This window comes from Neovison vison, chromosome 12, assembly GCF_020171115.1.
Source record: "Neovison vison isolate M4711 chromosome 12, ASM_NN_V1, whole genome shotgun sequence".
Taxonomy (NCBI): Eukaryota; Metazoa; Chordata; class Mammalia; order Carnivora; family Mustelidae; genus Neogale; species Neogale vison.
In genome coordinates this window covers 121,814,797-121,841,259 of record NC_058102.1, presented here as the reverse complement: position 1 = coordinate 121,841,259, position 26,463 = coordinate 121,814,797, and the positions used below count along the sequence as shown (strand labels likewise).

Here is a 26,463-nt window from a genome sequence, read left to right as displayed (position 1 = left end):
GATCATGACCTGGGCCGAAGGCAGAGGCTTAACCCACTGAGCCACCCAGGCTCACCTCAACCCAGTTTTTTAAAGTGTGATTGTTTTGTTTCTTTGTGGAAACTATGAAGACCCGGACAATGGCATTGAGTATTACCGTTCTCAAGAAGGGTACCTCAAGGTACTAGGAATGTCTGTAATGCTGTAATAGTTTTGGGGCTTTGGATTGTTGTTGATTAGAAAGTAACATTATATATAACAGGAACTAAGTGGATGTTTTCTTATTTCCCTGGCGTTCTGGGCGCTTTTGGTTGGAAGGGTGTATGTGTGTATAGTTTGGTCTGTAGGAGTCACAGAATTGCCTTTGTAATTTTGGTAAGAGGAAGTAAAAACAGATGATAACAGTGTGTTATCAGGTACCATCATCTGAATCACTCTGTTCTTACCCCAGATGTATTTTGATAATTTTTTTGTTTTGTTTTACGTGTGTTTAACCAGTAAGTAGAAGGTAATTGTCTTTAGAGATCTACATCTTTGCTTTCTGAGGTCCTATTTTCTTTGTACTATCTGCTTTAAGAAAGTGTTTGGCAATAAAATGCTGAAATACATTAGGTATTTGAGAGCCTAGTTATTTAAAGACTCAGTGTGGGCCAGAAGAGGAAGGATTCCACCTAATGCAGACACGATGAATCTCTCAGAACCCTCTCATTTAAGGCAGAAATCTCTCATTTAAGTCAGAAATCTCTCATTTAAGGCAGAAAGCCGTCACAAGCAAACAATAATATATGGGCTTATTTGTTAAAGAGATCCTTCATTCTATAGCTCAGAATTCTTCAACTTTTTTTTAATCTCAGGTCCCTTTTACTGTTAAAAAGTATTTGAGGACCCCCAAATAACTTCTTCTGTTGTAATGTATCTTGATATTTACTGTGTTGGAACTTAAAACTTAAAAAAATGAAAAAGTACTTAAAAATGACAAAGAACAATAAACCCATTACATTAAACAAAAAGACCATTTGTAATGAAAATAACTTCTGAAACAAAAGGAGTGACATGAATGACATTGTTTGACATTTGTGTAAGTCTCTTTAATGATTATTTTTAATGAAAAATAACTATTTTCCAACACCTCCCCCTCCCCAGAAACATTTAATGAGAAGAGTGGTAGTGTTTCCCATCGTCTGCGATCTGTTTCATAACCAGCTTTAATAGAAAGTAGCTGGGTTCTCTTGTCTGCTTCGCCCTGCAGTGTGTTGACAGGTTGGGTGGAAGTGTGCAGAAACTCTAGTCTTGCACAGATGTGCCATTGCGAAAGGGAGGAGCATTGAAATAACCTTTTCGGATAATTGTGGGTATTCTTCTTTGATACTACATTAAAACATGACTAGTGGTAGTTTTTTAGAGGTTATGCACAATGTAGATTCTGCAGCCATAACATGGGTCTCAACAGAGTCTGTTACTTTAAAATTCATTAATGTATCTTGCATTCTCAATAGGACAGAAGAGGAGGAATGGTTAAGTCAGTTACCACATCTGTGTAGTGGAATATTATGCAACCATATTTAAACAGTGTTTTGTCACAGATGAAGTGCTTACCATTGTAATAAATTGTCTAATGATCCTAATTTTGCTAAAGAATGAAGAGGTGTGTATATTTATTGAAAGGAAAATATAGAAAAATATAGGTATGTTTAGTGATGGATGTCATGGATGACATTTCTTTTTTTTTTTTTTTTTAACTGTTTTTTATTTATTTATTTGACAGAGATTACAAGTAGGCAGAGAAGCAGGCAGGGAGAGAGAGGAGACAGCAGGTTCCCTGCTGAGCAGAGAGCCAGCCTGATGCGGGGTTAGATCCCAGGACTCTGGGATCATGACCTGAGCCGAAGGCAGAGAGAGGCTTTAGCCCACTGAGCCACCCAGGCGCCCCGATATTTCATTTTCTTTATACATTTATATATTTTCCAAGTTTTCTACAATCTGCACATTGCTTCTAAAAATAAGTTGTTGGAAGGAAAAATAAGTTCTTATTGCTGTTGTTTTTAAGAGAGAATAAATATATCTGTTAAACTATTTCCCTTATCCCAAAGCCAACTTTTACAAGAAGAACCCCAGTATTTCCAGTTGGAGTGGTAGCAAGATCCATTTCTTCCCCCTTAAATTTTTGTTAATTTAACAGACTAAAATAACCTTTCTTTGGCTGTTTTAAGCCTCAGAACTTTGCCTTTTTATTTCAGTGGCAATTAATTGTTTATTAGAGAAACTTTAGTCAGGAATTACTCAAGAAAAGTATTGGTCGTTGAACTATATAGCAGAGACATAATTTGCCTTTTCTCATTTCTGTTACACTTCAGGCGAACACTATTTCTTATCTTGTAGAATGGCAAAAGGATCTTGTCCTAGGTGATTGAGCTACTCTCACAGTTTAGAAATATCCTGGAAATCAGCATGTAATTAACCTCTCATTTACTGCCTTGGAGTAGTTTGTCAGTGTTGGTGTTTGTCGCATTTTTGTCTTTATGGTTTTATGGCTAGAAGTTGAAGCGGCTTCAGAGAAATAGAGGGCAGCCCACCTCTGGGGATTAGTTCCCTGCTTGCCCCTGGATTTAGAAAGGATGTTTGCTCACTATTATGTCCCTGACACTGTATTGTCCTAAAATATTGCTGCATTAAGGCTTTTTGTCCTCAGTCTGTGGACAGCAATCCAAATCTGCTGACGGTCTGTTTTTCTGAAAATGGAGGACCTCATCCTGTTGGCATTTTTTGTTTTATGTTTCTTATGATATAATTAAGTGATTATTAAGATGTCTCCAGAAGCTACAATACATCCATAAAGCAGGAAATTAGCAGTTTTGCATTCTCCACTTATCATCTTAAATATGAGAACATCCCTTTGATATTTCCAGCTGAGCGTACAGTTCTGTGGCTTTAGTTAATATGTTTCTGACGTGCAGTGTTTGCACTCTCTCCCAAGACTATTTACTAAGGCACAGCTCGCTTTGAAGTGTAAACTGTGATGGGAAACTACTTAATTGCATATTCTAATACTGTTTTACATTAAAAGACCATCCTATCCTCTGCCTAAAATGGTTAAGAATATTCTACTTGGGGGCATCCCTAATGGTTAAAGCCATCATTAAGTTTGGAAATACTCTGATTTCCATCAGATTTTTGGAGTTGAACATTTTGGAGGGCAGGGAATGCTCTCCAAATATATAGGGTGTTTTCTTCACCTTAATATCAAAACCTCTCTTTCCACTGAATTTATTTTTCAGATCTGACCTCATCTTTTGTGTAATAGACCAGACTTGGAAGGATCTGCAGATTCCAAGTAAGGAAGGAGGACTGTTATTATCACTGTATTACCAAAACCATCAGCTTTGTAACCTGCAGGGGCACTTTACCCCCACCTACCTGTGGTATGTCCCATACTCTTGTTCCTGACTGCTTTCCCATCTCACCTGGCACCTGCTCCCGCTCCCCAGCTCTGTTGCTCCCCAGGCTTCCTGGCTGTCTAGTCTCAGCTTCTGCCCCTGCCTGTGCCTTTACCTGGAGTGGACCTCTTCCCCACATAGCAGCCTGGCTGGCTCCCTCACTTCATTCAGCTCTTTGCTCAAATACCACTCAGGTGTCTGCTCTCAGTCTGCAGTCTTCCCCAAACACCGAAAATGGCACCGCCTGTTTCCTTACCTGTGTGTGTTTACCATGGTACTTCCTTCCTGTCTGATAAATCCATACCTTCCTGTTTGCTTGCCCACTGATTGCCTGCCCCCTCCACCCCCCGTGTAGGCTTCATCAGGGCAGGGGCTTTGTTTCCTTTGCTGCTCCTTCCACACGGTTTGGGATAGTGTCTGGCGCTTAATATGTGAAATAAATACTTGATGAATTAACGGAGGAATGAACTCACCAGCTTCTCTTTGGGGGGCTGCTATGAACAGATTGTATTTGCTTTCCAGGTGTCATAGCTCCTTTGAAAGACAGGGAACAAAAGGCTTGCTGTGTTATACCTTGATTCAAACTGCCAAACACCATGCCTGACAAACAGTTGACAGTCACGTGTTATGGAACAAAAGGACACATGGATGTTCAGATAGTTGTTTGTCTATGCTCCTGTCTGCCTGTGGCTCCCAGCACACCAGTGTGCTCGGCAGATGGTGAAGATGGAGCTTGAGAAAGCCCAGGAGGTTGGTGGGAGGCATTTTTGATCTTCAAATTTGTAAATATTTGCACTCTGGCATACTTTGACTTGATTTTTTTTTTTTTCCGACTTGATTTTTTTAATGGTCGGAATGGGAGGATTAGGAACCACTTTGATGAGGTTCTTGTTGAAAATAACTGTGTGTCAGATATTCATGATAGGCTGAATCAGAGTTAATGACAGTGGTTTCCTCTGTGTGCCTGAAAGAGTTTGCATCTGTGCCTTACTCCTTCTCAGAGTCATGCCACACCTGTCTTCCAGTGTCCTGGGTAAACCACACCTGGTTGCAGAGCCCCGTGTTGAGCTGTTCCTCCCGCCTTCTTTCCTGCCACTTGCCTGATGAGTCCTCCTGGTTTCAGTCAGGCCGGTGTCTTCATTACTTCTCCCCTGTCTGGGCCCTTGGTGCTCCTTCAGACATCCTGCTTGGTCATTGCTGACTCTGCCTGGCCAAACCCTTTGCTCAGGGCTTGCTTCTGAGGTGCTCACACTGACTAATCTCCGTCCCTTCCTTCTGTACAGTTTAGCTCCGAATCAGTGTGTGATATTAATATGTTCTGTATCTTGCTAATTTTTTACAAAAAAAGATGAAACACTTTTAAGGGGACTCCTGTCGATCTTTTATATCCCCCAAGCGTAGGATAGGCAATGAAAAAAAGAGAAAATATGAGACCTAGGATGTTGATGGAGAAGCTTGACTTAGACCATTCCGGTCACCCTGTCTGAGGATGTGGGGGCACATCAGGGCGCAGAGGAAATCAGGTTTGAGTGTCTGGATCCAGGCTTTGAACAGAGCCACGTGGGGGGTGGGGCCTGGCCTGCCGTTGAAGCGCAGCACGACGCGACGGACATGTATCCGAGGACGGAACAAGGAGCTGGGGGCTCAAAGGACTTGAGGTCAGGAAGACTGATGGAAATTGCTTGGGGGAATCTTTTTTAGCCGCCCTCTTTTTTTTTAATACGGTAACTTAAATCTCTTCCATGTGACTTTACCAGAATGGAAGCTCCTTGAGGGCCAGTCTGCCATGTGGTCTGCCCTATGTCTCTGGCACTCAGGGCTGGGACCAGAGGTGGTCAGGGAAGAAGAGCTAAATGGATGATCGGTCCAGGTGGTTGCTCTTGGAGATGGGAGGGAGAGGAGACGTGTGGGCTCGCTGGTTCTTGCACTCCCGACCAGCATTTCCTCTTTACGTGGTTATGTTGTGGCCCAGACCCTGTTGTAGGTGTCGCTGACCATGGTGGGTTCCCCTTTCAGTTCTCTACTGGAGCTATACGCTGGTGTTTTGTTTTGTTTTTTAAGATTTTTTATTTTATTTGACAGAGAGAGAGAGATCACAAGTAGGTAGAGAGGCAGGCATACAGAGAGGTGGAAGCAGGCTCCCCACCAAGCAGAGAGCCCGACTCGGGGCTCTGTCCCAGGACCCTGAGATCATGACCTGAGCCGAAGGCAGAAGCTTAAACCCACCGAGCCACCCAGGCGCCCCTGGTGTTGTGTTTTGAAGTTCCACAGGTGGTTCGGATGTGCAAGCCAGGGGCATAAACCACAGCTGTGGAGCGTTTGAAGGAAGATGGAGGTTCACACAGCCCAAGTGGTTCTCATGTAAATAACCAGCATCAGCGTGGCCTGTTGGGGGATGTGTTCTTTTGCTGTTCTTTTCTTGGAGCCATAGAACTCAGTAGTTGAAGGGATTTCCTCCCCCTCCCCCCGCTCATCTTCCTCTGCTGCTTTGGGCTTCCTTTCACATTTAGTTCCTAGCAGCTTAAGAATTCAAGCTCCTTGGGCACACTTTTGTTATACCTGGCAGAACATATTATTAAGGTGTTGAAGTGTTTTTAAAAATTCAGCACCAACGTGTAGGTGGCCTCCAGCTGCAAACACTGGATTTAGCATCTCCCTGCTCAGTGCCCCTCCTGTCGCCCAGTTTTCCAGCTCTCCCTGTGCTCGCCCCAGAAGTACAGCTGTGAGCAGCTTGGACTCTGAGTTCAGAAACGGAGGACAATAGGTAGGAAAACTGCCATCAGGTGAGTGGTTGCTGGTTGGCCGGCTTGATTTCATTATCATCCTGGACACTTGTCGACATTTTCACCTAATTTTGGTCATTTTCAAGCTGTGTAATAATTCAGACTGTACTTTGTGAGCAAGTAACCTTTTATGCTATGCATTCGAGTATCTCTAGGAAGGTCAAGGGAGTTATTTGCCTCTTCTTACACCTCAGGATGAAATAGTTTAGGTGTCTTATTTACCGTCTGACTTGAAAAAGCTAGAGAGAGCAAACTGGAGTTTGGAAAGGGATTTGCATGTTTGCATGTGATTGTGTGCTCAACACTCATATGCGTGCACAGGCTGGGGCAGAAAGGAGTTATGGACTGTGTGATGAATTCCAAAGCATGGAGATGCATAAAGCGGAGGTTCAGGGAAGTAGGAGGCGCTGGCAATGGGGAAGGCAAGCTGGAGGAATTAGGATAGAATTAGCTGGACTGATGCCGGGTGGGTCAAAGGATGACTTGTCTTTTTTCCCTTAAAAACTGAATAAATAATGGCCTGGTTCCAAAACGAGAAGAGACAGCTCTACCTTGTCTCCCTTTCCCATGGGGGTGGACTGCTCTAGAAGGGATAGAAGATGGAGCAGTAGGGAGGAGGCCAAGTTCCGGCAGCACTCCACCCAGCTGACCCACCTTTTCTTGTTATATGACCTTGATCTAGTTACCAGTTCACTGTGCATCAGCTCCTGCTCTGTCAGGAGGCATGAGAAGACCTCTCTCATGGAACTGCCATGAAGGTTACACGAGATGAAATACAGTGTTTCACTGGTGCCTGGAACATTTATTCAGTAGCTCATAGGAGGAGGAGTATTTCTATGGATTACCTGAGATTCAACCATCACTGATAATACCATTTCTATTACAGATTTCAAATGCTTTTTTAATTTTCATTTAAATCAGAAGATTGCAGGAGAGCACAGACCTGACCAAGGGTGGGTGTTTAGTAGGGAGAAATTAATTTAGCCCAGTGAATTGTTTTATTTTTGCACCATGACCAATTTAGGACAAATAAAAATGTTTATGGGCTACATCTCTTCTCCATGCAAAATTTATTGAGATATTGAATCACTTTAACAAATGATAATTGAGCATTTAGTATATTCTAAGCCCTGGAGTTAGAGTGGTATAGAAGAGAAATGGCCCCAGGCCCTCAGCTCCGTATCTAGAAGGGATTATCATCGAATAACGTGTATCCAGCAACAAATGACGAGTTCCAGACTGTGAGAGTGGGACACAAGCTCAGGACAGAGACTGAGAGTGGAGGGACCCCGGTTCAATGGGGTGCTCTGGGATGGTGATGTCTGGGTAGAGATGAAAAGGGCGAGGATGAGCCATTGTAGGGAGAGGCTGGGGATGGCTTGGGAGGGAGTGCTCTGGGGTGTGAAGCCCCGCCAGGTGAGACACCCAGGATGGCTGGTGTGGCTGGAGTGTGGGGAGCAAGGGCAGGGGAGAGACTGGTGTGTGAGGAGTTGGCCCGGCGTTCAGAGAAGGTATTGTGCCAGGGACCTGACCTAATTTACATTTTAAGATAATTTCCCGGGAAGGAAGTTCATTCTTTGTGCTGGTGTCCTGCTTTGATGTTCGTCTTCTTAATAAAGAAAATGCTGGTACTGCCTTTTTTAGCCACGGAACTGTTAGTATGTGGGTATTCTGCAAAGTGGCAGGGCCAGCCAGGCCAGTGGCTGTGGCTCAGACACAGCCTACAGAGTCCTTTGGAGAAGGACTCACGGTAGGTTGCTAATTAAGCTGGGGGTTCTGTATGGCTTTGTTGTGTCAAGAGCAGAGCTCTCCCAGTCAGGGCTGTGACAGAGGAGAATGTTGTGACCTGGCTGGTATCTGGCATGCTGAGCGCTGACTGGTTTGTTTCCTTCTTCAGTCCCAGCGTCCTGGTTGAGCCAAGAACAATGCAGAAACTCTGTGATCAGCACTTGGGAGATCTGTGCTTGGGGAGGAGTAATCAGGGACTCCTTGATTGTAGATCTCTATCAAATTAGCCACTTTCAAATCAGTCAGTTCTGATGACACACAAGGACTCTCAGGAAGGCCATTTAAAGTCATTGTTATTAATCAAATAGTGTTTTGTTGTTGTTTGTTTACGCTGAGAATTGAGAAAGGCACGCAAAGGTCTGTTACCTCAGTTTGCTTTCTCTTGCTGCCTAATCACCTCTGACTGTTGAAAGCCCCAAGGTGGCAACGAAGGGCTGCATTTCATACTTAAGCTTTAATAACCATTCCTGTGGGTCAGAGATATTAAAATATCTCTAATAGGGGTCACCCTACTAGTTGTATTATAGCTGCAGATGGGTAAAGAAACGATTTCTCTTGTTTCCCATTTTTGGGGGGATGGGCGAGTATGTGTGGCTTTGAAAGACCTGTGTCGTGGAGTCTGACTGTGTTACCCAGTGCAGAGTGTGTGTGTGTGTGAGTGTGTGTGTGTGTGCGCACGCGTGTGTGCATGTGCATGCCAGGGAGTCTCAGGTTTAGTTCAGACTGTCCTGACTAGTGAGAACCTCTGATCTCCTGGTTGGGGCTCACAGGTGAGGAAACTCATCCCAAGAGGCATGGTCATTTTCTGAATGCACGGAGCCTGGGAGGTGACAGGGAATAGGACCTGGCATTTCTAAGGCTTGGGCCTGTGCCCTCTGACAAAGCATGTTTAGTTAATTGTAAAGGAAAGGGTCAGTAACAGATGCAATGGGGAAATAATGTCCAGTAATCCCAAGTCACAGTCGAATCTCTCTATCTCTGCAGTGAACCATTTTAAGAGAAAACAAAATTTGTTTTTTACTAGTGAGGTGGAAATAAAATTTATTTTAAAACAAGCATGAAAGGCAAAATAAAAACTAGATTAAAGACAAAGTCTAGGATACTTTGTGTGTTTATTTTATAATCAGGTATTAAATTATAACCAGTAGGAATGACATTAATGATTCTAAGCTGACAGTGTCATTCGGTACTTCATTTAATTAAAATAGTAGATGTATTTGTAAACTACTTTTATTAGATAATATTATTTAATCTGGCAGTTAGTCCTATAGTTAATTTTTTTCCAGTCTAAAAATAAACATTGTATCTCTGAAGATTATGAAATAGCTTATAGTAACAATGTCTTGTTTTCTGAACATTCATAAGTTCAATTTATGGTATTCATGCTTCTCAGTGCTTTTTTTTTTCCAAGTCAGAATAACTGGTTGTATTCTTCCTTGGTTTGGCAAGCTAATGATATCTTAATACTTGGAAGGTGGTTTTTATAATAAGTAGTGATAGATGTATAATGGGAAACAAAGAGGTAAATTGCTAACCACCAATCTGAGCAAGTCTTGTTGTCTGCTGTTGCTACAACAACTAACAGTTGTGTCTGACACTGGTCGCTAACTTGTTCTACCATAGAAGCATATACTCACATTGTTACTCTTGGTTGTTTAAAAAAAAAAAAAAAAAGGCCTGATTCAGTAATTGGGTGCTGGTGTATTATTGGCATGTCTTTCAACAACTTGGTTCAGTTAACTTGATTGCTGTGTTTTGGTTAGGTCCATTAAATAGCCCGGCAGTGCCTCTGTTTACCCACTTTTTGTGTGTGAGGAAGTGGAGGGGATGGCATTTGCCAGCTAATGTGAACAGGAAAGAAGGAGAATGTAACCCTATTTTGAAAAATTCTGTCAACACTTATTAGCTATACTTGGTACTGGTACTTCCTGTTTCCAAAACTGATGTTAATGCAATCCAGCTTTGCATTGTGAGGTGGTTTATTGCCCTCAGCAGAATTCCTGGCATATTTGAGGCCCTGCCCTCTAATTTCTGCCAGATCCCGGAGCCACAACTGGCCCAGTCCGTCCCATTCCAGCACTGCCCGCCGAGGCTCCCTCCTGCCTTCATTCTGTTGCTGGTAGAGATCTTCCTTGCGTAACCCCCAAGATCATTCCAGCACGCTCCTGCTGCGCTGAGTTCCAGCCTCTGTGGCTCTCTGCCTATCATGGTCTTGGCTTTTAATTAAGCCTGACAACTTCGCCCTCTCTTACAAACATGAGCTACCTCCCTTTCTTCCTTCAGTAAATATACTCATGATAGGGCTTATATTACTCTCCCCGTCTTCAGTACATATTTCCTTGGGTCAGTGAAAGGTATGTGTGTGGGAGGAGTGTCTAAGGGGTGGGGCAGAGAGAGGGTAGAAGAAAAAAAGATAAAGTTTGTGACTCTGAACAGGTGAAGTTGGCTTACCCGAGACAGTGTGCCCTGTGGGGGTGGCAGCTGTGTCACTGGATCTGGGAGGTGATGAGTCCCTATCTGACAGGCCAGAGGTTTTAATTCACATAGCAGCCCTTATAGGGAAGGACAAGGAAACCAGGGCTCAGAAGGCAACCCCTGCAAAGGTTTTGGGATTCCTTGGGCAGAGTTTGAATTCTGGCCTTCCTGTGACTAATTGTATGAAATTGGACAAGCTTCCTAGTCTCTCTCTGGCCCTCAGAACCTACCTCAGAGTGTTGTGAAAATTCAGTGAGTTGGTGGGTGTGCACATTTAGGACTGTGCCCTGCCCACAGCTAATATTTATTGAATGATTATTTTAAGTGCTGTTACATTGTTGAACTAAGGTCAGATGGCTAATGTGTGGTGGAGCTGGGTTTCAGTTTCTCAGACGATAAAGCTTAAGCCCCACTACTGTTCCATACTGCCCTTATGTTACCCTTTCTCTGTTGACCAGGAAGAAAAATAGATCAATTTTAATTTCTCCCATATATTTTTCTGCCCAGTTTTCTGTGTGTTGGGGCTAAATGGCCTTTGTCTGGTTCCAGGTACCTGAGACTAGAGCCCTTCCTCTTATTCATTGTTGACTTTAGCTCCCTGTGTGGAATTTTTGTTCTGCTTCTTAAAAGATTATGCAAATAGAATGATTATTTTGGTATTAAGAACATTATCTGAGTTACACTGCCATTTCTTTAAAAAAAATAGGCAAATGCCATTCAAGTTGGTTTTAAATATTGATGTTTTGTATCTATAATTTTATGGATAGAGAAATTACAGAAACTGCTTTTTAAAAAATACTTTAAGAAGAGGAGGGGTGCCTGGTTGGCTCAGTTGGTTAAGCATCTTCCTTTGGCTTAGGTCATGATCTCAGGGTCCTGGGATCAAGCCCCCAGGTCTGGCTGTGTGCTTAAGGGAGCCTGCTTCCCTCTCCCCCCGCCCCCCCCCACCCATTCATGTTCTCCCTCTTTCAAATAAATAAAATCTTTAAAAAATAATGAAGTCTATAAAAATATTTTAAGAAGGGAAAAATACAGTACTTCCTAGGTCACCTCTTTCCCCACATTTTGTCATAAGTGTGGAAAAAGACCTAGCAACAGAATTCTCTAGGTAATCTTTAATTTGTATTCCTTTACTCATTCACACACAGTTAGAAGGTTTGAGGTTATTCTTCAGTGACTGGAGTAAGGATAGTTTAAAGATTAGGTGGAAGAGAGGTGATGACTTTAGTATCAGCAATACTAGCCCAAATAACACTTTTTAAAAGGTAATGGATTTTAAGTGTTTTCTATTTGGAAGGGATGATGACAGTTGGTATAGAGCAGATCATCCAATTTACATTTCTGTTGCAAATTTTCAGGTGCTTTCCCATCTTCAGAGTACTGCTAAGTTATTGTGGCAAGTTTAAATAAATGAATCAGAGCAGGATTTCTCAGGCTGCATCCATTAGTGGGTCATGAAATCAATTCAGCGGGTCACAGCCAGCATTACAAAAAAAAAAAAAAAAGAAAGAAACAAAGCAAATATCACAGTGTACAGCATATAGTAAAGATGGCTTCTTCTGGAAACTTCTGCTTTAGCTAATTTTAGTGCAGGTGTTTATTGGGTCACTGAGTGTAAAGAGGATTACAGACAGAAGTTTGAAAGCCATTGATCCAAGGTATTTTAGAAAGTTTATCAACTTTAGAGCAAGTCTGAGGGTGCATAGAAGGAAAGTGTTTATAATTATCTTTAACATTGATTTTTGTATATTACTGGATATAAGGAAATTTAAGGATGGTAACAGATCTTTTCTAGAACTATTATATTGTATAAAGTGGAAAGAAGGTTTAGAACTTTAATTCTGAAGATTCACAGATGAAATTAGGAAAATAAAGTTGTTAGTGTCCTTCCTAATTACTATGTCACATGTACCATTGTGTGTGTGTAGATTTTGTACTATAAACTGAATTTTTTAATCTGAGGTAAATTTCACTCTCAAATACTTGGCATCTTGTTCCATTTGACATTTGTAAGATTATAAACTAAAGAGTATTTATTTCTAGATTTTCTTCTTTGGGCCCTGAATTGCCTTGAAAAAAAATTTTTTTAAGAATTATTTCATTTTTCAAAGCCCTTTGGCCACATTTAACTTTGAATACTTAATCTAAGTGGGTAAAACTGTCCTATCCTTTATTAAGCTTTTTCAGATTAGCTTTTTTTAAAGGCGTAAAGGAAGTAGTTAGCTGTCATGGTACATCTGTAATTTCTTGTTAGGGAATGACTTTATGATTGTTTTTCTGGAAGCAATTAATATTTCCTTTATAACCAGCTGTAAGTAAAAGACAACTTTTCATTATGAATGTGTTGACATGTCATTTGTCCTTGCCCTTTTCATTTAATTAAATTACAGTAGCTGCTATTTGTGTGGATTTTAAAACAGGTATTGTTAAAGTTCTGAACTTTTTGACAGGAGCTGTGAGAGAAGTCAAAGCTGATGGGAAGTTTCTGGATGTTGAGTTCTTGAGTAATGAACCCTCTTGCAACAAGAGAAATGAAAACATTTTAAACTTGAGTAACTAGGGGTGCCTGGGTGGCTCAGTGGGTTAAGCCGCTGCCTTCGGCTCAGGTCATGATCTCAGAGTCCTGGGATCGAGTCCCGCATCGGGCTCTCTGCTCGGCAGGGAGCCTGCTTCCTCCTCTCTCTCTCTGCCTGCCTCTCTGCCTACTTGTGATCTCTCTCTGTCAAATAAATAAATAAAATCTTTAAAACAAAACAAAACAAAAAAAAAACAAAAACAAAACTTGAGTAACTGCAGGGAGAGAGAAGCAGAGTTCTCCCATTTTATATGGAACTAGTGTTGGGCTCAGTGTTTACTGTTACTGACCTGCCCTGTTCTTTTACTTAATCACTTTTGCTGCTATAGAATTTAAGTGGCCCGATGGTGGCAAGATTGGGGAAACCATCATTTGACTGTAGTATTATTGGATAGTAATAGATTGGATTGAAATGCCAGAATGACTAGCCTGAGGGAGGGTATGTTGGGATTTGGGGCACAAGTCCTCACCACTGGTGGCTGAGGCCATGAGGGTTATAGACAAAGTGGTAGGTGGTTTGCATTCTTGCATAGAGGGAAGAAGGAGTGATTCACTTTGAGAGAGAACTTATCTGAGGGTGAAAGCTACAAAGTAAATAGGAGGCTATTGGAGTAGTTACAAATTGCTCTTGAGAGCATCCTGTTTGAATGAGAAGGAATGAAATCTCTCAGCTTCTATAGGATCTGGATTATGAATTGCCTATCTGTTCCTCACTACTAAAATTTAAGTGCATATCTCTCTAAGACCTCTATTCCAGAAATACATGTATTTTTGAAATCTTGAATATTTTCTAAAACAGTGAGTATTCTTCCTATTCCAGTAAGAATGAAGGCATTTACACTTTTTAGGCATTGTGGCACCTGAGGTCTGCTCCTTTAAATGTGGGCTACTTGTTTTTAAGTTTTCATTTTCCTGTGTTGCTGGTTTGCCAAATGAGTGGCTGTTGTTTTTTCCCATTCTCATTTTGAAAGTTTCCCTCGGCCTGTTACTGTACATAGAGACAGACAAAGCTTCAGTGTAGCCCTGCGGGAGGCTGAGTGTGCCTATGAGATGGGTGACCGAAGTAATGTCTTGTGGGAAGTAAGATGCTTCCTGAAGCTGGGGACACCATGTTTTGTTTGCCTGTGACTCCGCACACCACAGTTGTGGAAATAGCAAGGTCTGGTGTCTTAGAAGGACAGGTATCTGGAGGGATCTGCTTTAATGTACGGAGTTCAAGCAGAGAAAGGTACCAGTCAGAGTAGTTGACTCCCTTGTTCCAGGGTCCACACCCACTACAGATATGTTTACATTTGAACTGCCAAACTGGCCCCCTCACCCCCCACCCACAGTTCGAAAAGTGTGGTTATGTGTAGATGGAAAAACTAAGGATAAAAGCGTTTCTATCTTTGGTTGTTGCAGCTCTTCTGCCTATGCTGTGAGGGCTACACACTTCCAAGAAATGATTGTTGCTGGGGTTTCCCTTTCAGCTTTGGAGCCAAGGTCAGAAAGTAGCTAAATGACCTCACCCAGAGGGGTCCAGCGAGCCTCTTGTCAGGAGTTTGGAGTGCCTTTGAAGACAGTTGCATTGAGGATGTCTTAACTCGGCTGCCATAATGAAATACTAAAAACATAATGGAATAGTTGATGCCTTTTTGAGACAGAGCACAGTGAGCAGGGGGAGGGACAGAAAGAGAGGAAGGGGAGGTGGGAGAGAGCCCCCAGCAAGCTCCGCATGGGGCTCAATCCCACAACCCTGAGATCATGACTTGAGCCAAAATCAAGAATCTGATGCCCAACCAACTGAGCCATGCAGGTGCCCCCATAGTTGGGAGGGAGCATTGTGTGGCTATTAAACAGTAGACATTTTTCTCCTGTAGCTGGCAGTCCAACATCAGGATGCTGGCTGATTTGGTTCCTGGTGAGGACTGTCTTCCTGCCTTTCTGCCTTCTTACTGCCCTTACATGGTGGGGGAAAGGAGAGCTCTGTTGTCTCTTGGTCTTTCAAGGACACTAATCTCACCATGAGGTCTCACCCTTATGACCTCATGTAATTACCTCACAAAGGTGCCATTACACTGGGAGATAGGACTTTACCATTATGAATGGGGAGGGGGGAGAGTCAGCCCATAACAGTCTGAGTGTGACAAAAGTGACAGAATTGAGTGTCTCTTCGACAGCCCCTACTCTCAGCTCCTCGTTGCTGGAGCGCCTGTTCCCATTTTCCCAGCTTCCTTTGTGTCTCTGGCGATCACATGACACGGTTCTGGCCAATCAGATGCAAGCAGCCCCCCCCATCACCTGGGGCTTCTGGGAGTGACTTCCCCCAGACAGAGGGAGAGACGACTTAGTCGGGGGCGACCTGTCCAGCTGCCTTTCCTCTGGGAGCTGCTGTATGGGGCTGCTGAGGCAGGGCACGACAGCAAGAGCCAAGGGCCCTGGTAACACCGCGGAGCTCTGAAGCAGCCCAGGAATATCTGACGCCAGGTTCTTGTGTGAGTTACAAACGAGCGCCTGCCGTTTCAGCTGCGTCTAGTCAGGTGCCATCATATGTGTCCCAGAGCGTCCTCACTGATGTGTGGAGTCGACATGGAGAACCTGGAGTCGGAGGGAGGCAGTCTTGAGAGGAACCCAGCTCTGGGACTTGCCTGTGCTTCTCACCCTCCAGACGTGATACCACATTGTATTTACCATGTGTACTTGTGCCCCCGCTGGCTGTGAGCTCGGACATCCGGGCTCTCTGGATATTTTGGGCCTAAGCTGAGGGACGGACATGGCCACTGTTGAAGTCCACGGGCAAAAACGCCTGGCTGTGGTCTTGCTGGCTGCAGTGGGCTTAATATTCCCGTCTTGGTTTTGGTGTCTTCCAAAACAAGACCCGCTTAATGCTATTGTTCACCGAAAGCCCATGAGGTAACCTGAAAAGTGAGTGGGGAAAACAGACTTTAATTAAAAGTACCTGGGCTGTGTAAATAGCTGCTCTCTGGGGTTTAGTTAGAGCCAGACAGTCCTCTGAAGACCCAGACGGAGACATAGCGCCATTTTTATCACGGAAGCAAAAATCAAATAAAAGTCAACTTATATTCTTATAATTATGAAGCATTTTAGCCATTTAGAAAATACACATAATTGTAACCATTGTTTTTGGCATGAAGTTCTCCTTCCTTTTTTTTCTGAGAGTGAAAAATGAAATTTTCCGGACAAACTGGATCTGTGAAAGGGTAAGTTGAGTGAGTGGAAGCCAGAGCACGTTCTTTCATAGAAACAAATCTGTTTGACGCACAATATGGCTGAAATTGAGCAGATTTGCAAGGAAAATGATAAGATTACTGGCTGTCATTTTATCAGTAAGGAAGCAGACCAAGAAAAGTGATGTTGGTTTGTGGGCTTTTTATTTGAGGTTCTTGCTACCCTACAAGATGTTACTGGTAACTTATTAAGACAAAAGTGTGTTGAATCCCATCAGCCAGCAACAACCAGGAGCAGGTGGAGTCAGACCCAAGTGTGGTTCATTTGGTTTGCTGTCATAGGCAAACATAGCTCAGAAGAACGTTGAGATTTCTGTTGGAAAGCAGAGTCAGGATGGTGCTTGAGCTGGGTGTTCCAAAGGTGGGATTGGAGGAGTGGGGACCTGGGTTGGATGTGGTCAGGAAGCAGGCACAGTTCAGTGATGGGGTATACTAACAATATTTATCTAGGAGGCAAGAGATGAATATGACATTAGAGCTGTCATTTAGTAAAAAGTTAGCAGTCACACCTTTTAGTGCGATCAGAGAGATGTCTTGTCATTATCTTGGTGGCATTGTGGGCTCGTCTGTGTCCATTCTGAGAATTCTTTATGTTCTGGTGGCAGTATTGGGGACGGCTAGGAAAGTTGGTCTTTACTTCTCTAGTTGCCAGTAGGACTGAGTTTCACTTTTCCAGTAGTTTTTTTAAATTTAATTTTATCTTGCATCCTGATGCTTGAGGAGGGGCAGTTTGGGAATAAAAGCTGGTAGCATCCTTTTTTGAACTTGAATTTTGTTGAATATGAAATGGTGTAATATAAAAATGTGTTACGTGAAGATTTTGAAGTAATGTAGAAACTGGAAGAGTAAAAGAAATTGATCAAGAGTTGTATCATTTCAAAAACGGTAAGCCATTGTAAATGTACAATGTTTTGTAAAGTGTGTGTCTGGGCCTGCCACGTGACAGCTGCATTTTAGCTGCCAGAAGACAGACCTTTTGTGTTTAGTTGTCATGGTCATGGTGTCTGTCCCTGGTGGGCATTGAAGTTTCTGCCAATGTGGACTGGTGTTTAATGTGCACTTAAATCGAAAGATCTTTCTATAGCCTTCAAAGATGTCAGGCAGGTGCTCACCAAGAAGTTTGTCAATGGTGGTGCCAGTGATAGTTCCCAAACACCCCGTCCCAACTGGTAGCTTTGTAACAGAAGTGCTGAAACCAAATGAAGAAGACAAACCAGTAGGTGGGATGCATCACACTGTTCATTTAGGGGAAAGAGCACAGAGCATACTTCCAAACATGAGTTCATCTGGAAAGGCTCTAGAGCAAAGTGGGTAAGAGTGTGGACTTGAGCTACCTGGGTGATGCTGCCCATTTATTAGCCTTTTGACCCTAGGTGAATTACCCACCTTCTCTGGGCCTCAGTGTCTCTGGCCCTCCAATGGGGTGAATTTCAATATCTTATCTCAGAGGCTGTGTGGCATACAGTGAGCATGAGAACAGGCTGCTGGGCCTGACCCCCAGCCGTTTTGATTCAGGAGCTCTCAGGCTGGGCATTTACATTTAGCAAGTTCCATGGTGGTACTGATGGAGCTGGGCCTTGCACAGCATTTTGAATAGCTTTTGTACGTGCAGACACCCATACTAGAACACAGGGGGCATACTGTTTTGATAGGATACTGGTATTTTTCTCCTATTTGGTGCATAGTGAGTATTTCCCTTTTTATTATTTAAAAAATAATGTTTAAGCCACATTGTTACCCAGTATTGGATATTTAAGTGGTTTCCATTTTTTTTCACCATCATAGGTTGTAGATAAATGTTCTTATACAATATATTCTTGTTTGCATCTCTGATTATCATCTGGAGTAAATTCCTAGAAGTGAATTTATTATGTTTTGCCACAGACTGCTAGCAAATTCTTCAGAAAGAATGCAGCAAAAATTTATCTTCTGACAAGTGGCCCATGAGAGTAGATACTGATTTTCTAAATAAAAGGGAATGAGGAGAAAAAACTGTCATTAACATCATAAAACTCTTAGGTATTTGAGATTTGGTGGGAATAAGCTAGAAGAATATCTATGGATTTATAAAGAAGACAAAGATGTATAAAGAGAAACTAGATGGGGAGTAAGAGGGTGAACTGTGCCATGATTCTAAGGTCGTTTTTAGGTTTATAGGATTCAGATGAATTTATTCAATTATGGTGCGATATATACTTGATATAGGAAACTTTATGCAAGGAGGAATAAATAGTTTTTTATTTACCCTATATGGTAATGTGTGTTTCTTCACTATGATATCTAGGAGCCCCCCCCCCGCCCTGGATTTGGAGTTTTGGTTTAATAAAGTCTGGTCCATGCTCCATTCCTATGTACATCTCTCTAGCTGTGGGCCAAGCAGTTGAGATTCTTTTAGGGGGACTTGGAGTGAAGGTGGCTGCATCTGGAGGTATTCAGTATCACTACCAGAAAACCTACTCACTATAGATTTCATTTGGAGAAGTCCATGGTTCTTGGGAACAGGGGTGAGTTGGAATGGAGGCCAAGGTGGGGGATATGTGGGGAATATCAAAGGAACACCTTCTCCGGTCCATCTGGCTCTAATGATGGAGCCAAGCTCTGCAGCCCTTGGCTCTAAGCCCCTGTGGTTGGGAGCAGCAGATAAGCTGGACTCTTCTGTATTATCAGAATGTTAGCGCTAGTAAGGGATCTCAAGGGTCATCTGGTCCAGCCTTCTCTTTTTACAGATAAGGAAGTTAAATAATTTATTATTTTCAATTAAACTTCACCTCATAAGTTTTTAAAATCAGATAGTCAGCCCTGGAACAGAATTGGCTGGTTATTCTTTCCTTGTTCTGGGAGATGTAAGCTTTTGCGAACTGAAGCCACCAAATGATAGACAATAAAGCCAATGACAGGGGCGACTTTGGTCCTGTGGCTCAGTCATGGGACACTGAACTGATTGAAAGTCAAACCTGTGCTACCCCTAAGTCACAGGAGCATCACTTGTGCCTCTCTTCAGATCTGTACACTCTTGTATGGTCCCCAAGGGCTTCAAAGTAACCGTGGCTATAGGGTAGCTCTCTTCCAGTACCAGCCCCATGTAGTCCAGAATTGACACATACTGGTTTTCTTTGTACAATTCAGAAAAGCATTTTTTTCCTTCCCTTTTAGTAAACATGTGTGACAAGTGCTTCTTTTTAAAAACAACAGCTGCTCTGAACACAAGCCATGCCTACTACCACTGGGTGACACTGTTAGACCACAGAACAGTCTTCTTTGGGAAAAGCAAGGGTCCTTGAACTTCAGATCTCATCAGGGTACTTTATGTACGATAAAGAAGCTCAGAGTCACTTAAATGGTCCTGTATCAAATGTTATTTGATGAGTGTGATTTATCTGTCTAAGGCAATTTTAAGGCCGTTGACTTTAAAGTAATCAATTATTAAAGAAATCTGTTAATTGACAGCATTTCAGTTGCTTAGAGGTTTATGCAAATTAATGAGCTGCATATTAATGAAATGCTAATTACCTTATGGGAATTTTAATGTAAGCCAACATACTAATATTTATTTCTCACCAGACAGCATTTTGAGTTATCTTTTTGTGGCAAAAGACTCATTGCTTACACATAACGTTTAATGTTAGGGATGTCAAGTGAATGTTTTATTGGGTCATGTTGTTCAAGAAGGAGCATAATCTGCTGGTTTAGAAAAATGGACATTTGGTTCCCTGTACTGATCTGTATCAAGAGAAGATACTCATTTGTGGAGCATAACCAATAGCATGGAGGACAAGGGGCGTTAGAGTAGTAGGGAATTTGGGTAAATTGGAAGGGGAGGTGAACCATGAGAGACTATGGACTCTGAAAAACAGTCTGAGGGGTTTGAAGTGGCGGGGGGGTGGAAGGTTGGGGTACCAGGTGGTGGGTATTATAGAGGGCACAGCTTGCATGGAGCACTGGGTGTGGTGAAAAAATAATGAATACTGTTTTTCTGAAAATAAATAAATTGGGGGAAAAAAAAAAAGCACATGTATTAAACTTCAAGGAAATTATTAGAAGTGTGATGGAGATATATATATAAGTGTAAAAGCTTACCCTATTTCTTAGAATAGGATTCTGCATTATTAAATACCACCTGAAAAAGCAAAAAAAAATAAAAAATAAAAAATAAAGTGGTTATTCCTGCAAGATAAAAAAAAAAAGAGAAGATACTTGCCTAGAACTCATTCTGGGCTCCTTCAAAATCAAATGAAGGTGGAGAATGTGTTCAAAGCAAAGGTTGGCCTCCCCACCTGCACCTCCCCTGTTTGCCCCCTTTTGTAAATCTGAGCTCTATACTTCACTTGACCTGTGTATCACATGGCCAGTTTTAGTTAAACAACATGTGGAAAGCACATGGAGATGTTTCTGGGGATGAGAAATAAGTAAGAGTCAGGCTTTTCCTTTGTGAGCTTAATGTGATGAATAAGAAAACTTCAAATATGGGTTTGCTTGTTTGTTTTTAAATATTTTATTTATTTGACAGAGAAAGGGCACAGCAAGAGAGGGAACACAAGCAAGGGGAATGAGAGAGGAAAAAGCAGGCTCCCTGCCAAGCAGGGAGCCCAATGCAGGGCTTGAACCCAGGACCCTGGGATCATGACCCGAGCTGAAGGCAGACGCTTAATGACGGAGCATAGGATTTGGCTGGGGTGCAGCTAGATTAGAGAGAAGAGTGAGGGGGAGAAGTAGAGGACAGTGAAGAGACAGCTGCTCAGTCCTGAGCCTGAAGAATGAAAGCATGGACTAGGATTATAGCAGTGGCAGTGGGTGATGGTCTCAAGGACATTTATCATGAGAAAGAAGGGCTGACTGTTCGATTACGCATCAAGGCTGAGGCCGGGGACATTGCAGAGATAGTATTAGTTTGAAAGCTGCCTGGCCGATGGCAAATAAGGAGGTTAAGGGAAGGCTACAGGATTATTTCTACAGTGGAAAAATGGTGTGTGTGGTGTCCCCTCTGTTGGTATTGAAAAACAATGATTTCAACTTAAATTTGCCTGTGGTGGTTTCCACTAGAATATAAAGGGTCTGCTCTCTCCTTTTTAGTGTTCTATCCTTATCTGGCCCATAGGGGGCACTCAGTGAACAAACCAGTGAGGTTGAGCTCAACTTCAAACACGTTGCTTCTTCCGTCGGCATTTGGAGTTTTTGACCTGGAGCTTGGGAAGAAAGGAACAATCTTCATGTACACCTTGGAAATGGCTCATATAGCAGAAAGGCCAAAGGGCATGTGGGGGTCACCAAAGGCAAGAGGATAGGGCTAGGGACCCGTTTCTGGAGAACAAGGAGTGGGGGTGGGGAAGAAGATGCCTGGGCAGACAGGTAAGGGAGAAGCAGGAGAGTATTGTCCAAGGGGCTGGCTCTCACACTGAGGAGAAGATGGGCAATGGCTTTGAATTCCAGGGAGAGGCCGAGGAGTAGAAGCCGTCTACTGCACAGAATTTGTTTTCTGTGATCTGTTAGTGAGTGGTGGCTTTTTGTCCTTGGCTGCCCCACAGATCACCGTCCTCATGAACATCACCGTCCTCATGAACAGACCTCAGGGCCAGAGCACAGGACCTCTTACCTGAAAGAACATCGGATTGGCCCCGTGGCACAGTCAGCCCAGTGGATAGCAGCCGATAAGGAGGCAAATTTCTCAGGTTGAAATATCTCTGGATTAGAACGTGAGCCCAACCATTTTCTTGTACTTACTTGGTTGAGAAAGCACTCTGTGCTTTTGTGCTTCAGGTAGGACTAAGTTACTGGGACATGCAGAGCCCAGAAACATAGCTGGCTCTGACCTGCTCTGTGGTATGTGCTATGTGTCACTACCCTTGGTGGTGACGCCAGTCATTTGGTTGTCCCTTTCCTTTCAGGTGCATGCTGCTCTTGGCCAGGGCTGAGCAGCATTCCCCTCCCCACCCCCAAACATTCACTGCTCACTGAAGTAGGGTAGTACTGCAGGCCACCAGGGAATTCTAGAATCTGCCCTGGAGGTACAGGGAGGGAATGTGCAGAATTCAGGTCTTACCTGAAGGGCTTTTGGAGGTTAAGCAAATTGGGAACGTCACTAAGGTTGTCTTGATGTTTGAAGAGTTTAACTCTTTATATTGGCCAATTAGGAGATGTTATGTTTTTATAAATCCCTTATTTTTATATAATTGCTCTGTGCTCAGAATAGTTATTTGCAACAGATTACTGAGAAATTAGGGAGAAATGACGACCCAATTCTACAGATAAGAAGACTGAGGCATAGAGATTGGGAAATTATCATGCTGCAAGCTCCATTCTGTGCTTTGGCCTTGTCTGTCAGGGATTTTCATCGCTCCCCTCCATCTTCTCCCCCCTCCCATGTCCCTCTCTGTCACCTAAGTCCAAATTGTAAAGTCGGGCAGAGTCGAGACCATGACTGGGTTTATCCATTAAACTTCGTCTAAACTAGTGTACTTGTAGCATATGGCCATCCATTTTCACTTTGAGAGGACGTTAGTTAATGGAGAGGTAGATAGATGAACTCATTTGTTGGAACTATTTAACTGTCTAATTTATTGAGTGACTGCTGCAGGGGCAGGTACAGTGTATGGTGGATGTTTTCCCTAAGTTTTTTTTTATGCTTCCAACCACTCTGCAAATGTAGACATGTGAACTCTGATTCACAATTGAGGACATTAAGACCCAGGTTAAGTAATTAATACAAAATCACATAACCGCTGAATGACATAACCAGGATTCTAATCTAGGACAGGTGGTCTTCAAGTCTGGTCTTCTTTTCCATTATACTGTATTACTTCTCATGGACTGAATGAACAAAGTTTAAAGTGGATAAAATAACAGAAGTCTAATAATGTAGCAGCAACCAAATGATCTCTAGATAGTAATTTTAATAGCTATTTAATCTGTACCATATTTAACCCAGTATACCGTACATACAAGGAAAGGTATTAAGCCAAAAAACTGTACTGATTGGTGAACTTTCAGTGAACAAGTCTGTATAAACAGAACCTATATCAGGAAACAGAACATTATCAGCACCTGAAAAGTCTCCTTTATCCCCTTCCACTCCCAACCCACTCCCAAGATGCCCTTTATCCTGACTTCTAACACAAAAATTGGTTTCACCTGTTTCTGAACATTGTTTATGTGGAATCATCCCGTATGGACTCTGTTGTGTCTGGCTTCCTTTGCTCAATACTGTGTTTGTGAGATTCAGCCTTGCATTTGCTGTCCTTTCATTCCCATTTCTGCACAGTATTCCGGTGTCAGTGTACCGCAATGTATTTATCCAGCCTTCTGATAATGGACATTTGGGTCACTTCCAACACAGAGCTATTAAGAATAGCACTGCTGTGAACAAGCTTATAAAAACCTTTATGTGTTTTCAGGAAAATGTGTCTGTCCTGCCTTCTATCCTCGCTTTAATGTGATCTTCTCCAAGATGTTTTTAGTTTGGTGTTCTAAAGCTTTGATGTTGGAAAGCTCCTAAAATCTTTTCAAGACAGAGAAAATCACCCTGTTAAAGTGAAATGCAGTTCTCTCCCCCCCCATCCCAGTCCAGAAGAATGGAGTGCTCAAAGAGCATCCCTTTGGAATCAGACCCAAGTTCAAATTCTAGTCCTGTTCTTTAGTAGCTATATGACCCAATACAGCAATAACAGTGTTATTGTTACTAATTGTTATTTATTGCCGGTGACAGTGCAAATAACAGATGACATCTACCAAAAGTTCATGATTTCTAGTCACTGCCTTTGGTATACATTTCACATATACTCTTGCTAACCACCTAAGAGATAATCTGCCATTTTTTTTTTTTTAACTAGTGTGTTAACTTGCTCAAAGACAGACTTAAAGAATTTAGAGCCAGTCCAGGTGATCTGAAATCCCTGTTCTTGAAGCTGTCTGAACCTCCTTTGTAGACCACAGGGAAAAATAACCACCCACCTCCTAGGGCCTCATCGAGGTTTAAATGATGGGGAGATTTATCTGACGGCAGATACATAGGGACTCCAAAACAGATTTCTTTCGTGGCATATCTGTGCTTTCAGTGTGTACTTCTGCTAACAGTGCTGAGGGCCAGGGTGAGCCAACCCTGCTCTTCTGGTGGTGGTTGTGAACATGGGCACCTAGTTGTTTGTGGGGCTGTCGCCACCTTCTGGTTGGTCTCGCCTCAGCCAGGCCAGCTTAGCTTTGATAACAGTCTGTGCTGTCTTCCTGACGTTTCTTGCCTCCTTTCCCATGTTCTAAATATAAAATATGTGCCTTTTTTTATATAAAAATACATTTTTAGGGAATGAAGAAACCGATGAGAAAATGAGTTTGGTATTTTCCCAAGGGCGTCACCGTTTGGCGTTTGTACAGCAGCGCGTTTGCAGCCAGTTTATTGGGAGCCTGAAGCGGCGGCCGTAGTGGAGCGGGCAGAGCGGAAAAAGCAGTGCTTCTGTGCTTGTGCAGATGGCTCTGGGGGCCGCCATTTCTAAGCCTTAGTTTAACTTTGTGGCCACAGAGCTCCTCTGGGCTCTCCTCTAATGCCTTTGGTTACTGGATGGCGTCACTGGCCCTAATGAATCTGTAGGCTCACCTCAGGGCTAGGCAGTTCAGGGGTTTGTCAGTGAAATCCTTGGCTGTTGGGGAACAATTCTTGTCTTAACTCACACTCTACTCTTTCAGCTTTCTCCTCACGGCTGCTGCCCATCTGGGAATGGTGGCTGCCGAGCGCAGGCTTGACCCAGGTCTAGAGTTGGGCTGCTGGCAATCTCAAGTGATTGGGCTCTTGCAGAGTATTGTCAGAGGGTAGCTAGAATCTCTTGGAGCCAGCCTGGGAAAAACCGATCCTAAAGAATGCTTTGGAGGGGCACCTGAGTGGCTCAGTGGGTTAAGCCTCTGCGTTCGGCTCGGGTCATGATCCCCGGGTCCTGGGATCGAGCCCCGCATCAAGTTCTCTGCTCAGCAGGGAACTTGCTTCCTCCTCTCTCTCTGCCTGCCTCTCTGTCTACTTGTGATCTCTGTCTGTCAAATAAATAAATAAAATCTTTAAAAAAAAAATAAAAAAGAAGAGTGCTTTGAAATTACTTTTAACTTGCCAGAAGTATTTGTAGCACTTCAGAAGTTTGTTTCACTTTGATTGGTTATAGTACACCCATAACCTATAGGACACATGTATACATTGCCATATTTGAGGTATTGTTTAAACAACTTCAATTATTAGTGCTTCTAGGTGGAATTGGATTTTAGGCAAACATTAAACTCTGCATAATCTCTAAATTTGATTTTTAAATCTCATAGGATTAGGTTTTAAATTTTATCTTTCTGATGTAGAAACATGTACATGAAATATTGGTGCCCAAAACAGTATGATGAGGAAACTGCAATATGATGCAAGAAATATTTGTTTTATTAGTCTTGTTGAGATGTTTCTGTGGGAATAGTTATTTACCTCTGGAAAGCTATCAACACAGGTTGCCTGGAATAGGCATGGAGTAGGTCTGGAATCTATCTTTGATAGGGAAAACAATGAAAAGCAAGGACTCCAAATCCATGATGTTAGAATTTCTTGTCCTCTGGGATAGTGGAGTTTAATGATGACTTATGTTGATTTGCAGACATTAAAGGCAGAATTCTCATCAGGTGATCTTTTTCAGTGCATGCTGTTTGGGCTTGTGGCCTCAAAGGTTCTTCGGGCTCTTATCTAATGCCTTTGGTACCAGATTGTGTCACTGTCTGCTCCTGGCCCAAGATTGAGTTTTTACTAAGATGTATTTAGTATTTAGTATCTGTCTAAGATGCAATTCTGTGTTATTATTCAAATTCTTAAACTATTTCAATGCGTTCCCTCCTCAGAGCAGCAAAAAAGTCCCCTTGCTGTCTGGCTGTTTCTTGCTATCCCCTACACTCTGACTAAGCCATTCAGAACTCCATGTAGCACCTTAAAGGTGTGATAGACCTTTTTACACTTTTCAAAAGGTTCTTAATAATTGCAGCTTGAATGGGTCTTAGAACCACTGGATGTTATCAGTGAGAAGGGCTGTAGGTCATTTAGTTGTACTCCTATGTTTTTGAAGAAATCAAGGCTTAGAGAGGCGAACTTTTTGTATGTCAGGTTTCTCAGACCTCTAAATAAACTCTTTAATGGTGTTGGTCACATAGTTCATCTAATAATAGCTTTGATTTATTGAGTTCCCACAGACATGCCAGAAATTGTA

The 26,463-nt window shown here is 42.6% G+C and overlaps 1 protein-coding gene across 4 annotated transcripts in view; it reads left to right on the top strand.

The window, feature by feature from the left end:
• FAM107B (family with sequence similarity 107 member B) overlaps positions 1-26,463 on the top strand; it is a 227,979-nt gene that overhangs the window by 184,306 nt on the left and 17,210 nt on the right. Inside the window, exon 1 of one of the 4 annotated variants that reach the window (XM_044226486.1) lies at positions 3,255-3,310. The exons of 2 other annotated variants lie outside the window; for them this stretch is intronic. The gene's annotated coding sequence lies outside the window, so the exon portion shown is untranslated. Of the gene's footprint in view, positions 1-3,254; positions 3,399-26,463 lie in introns of those variants that run through there. One more of the 4 variants, XM_044226485.1, reaches the window with a different exon arrangement.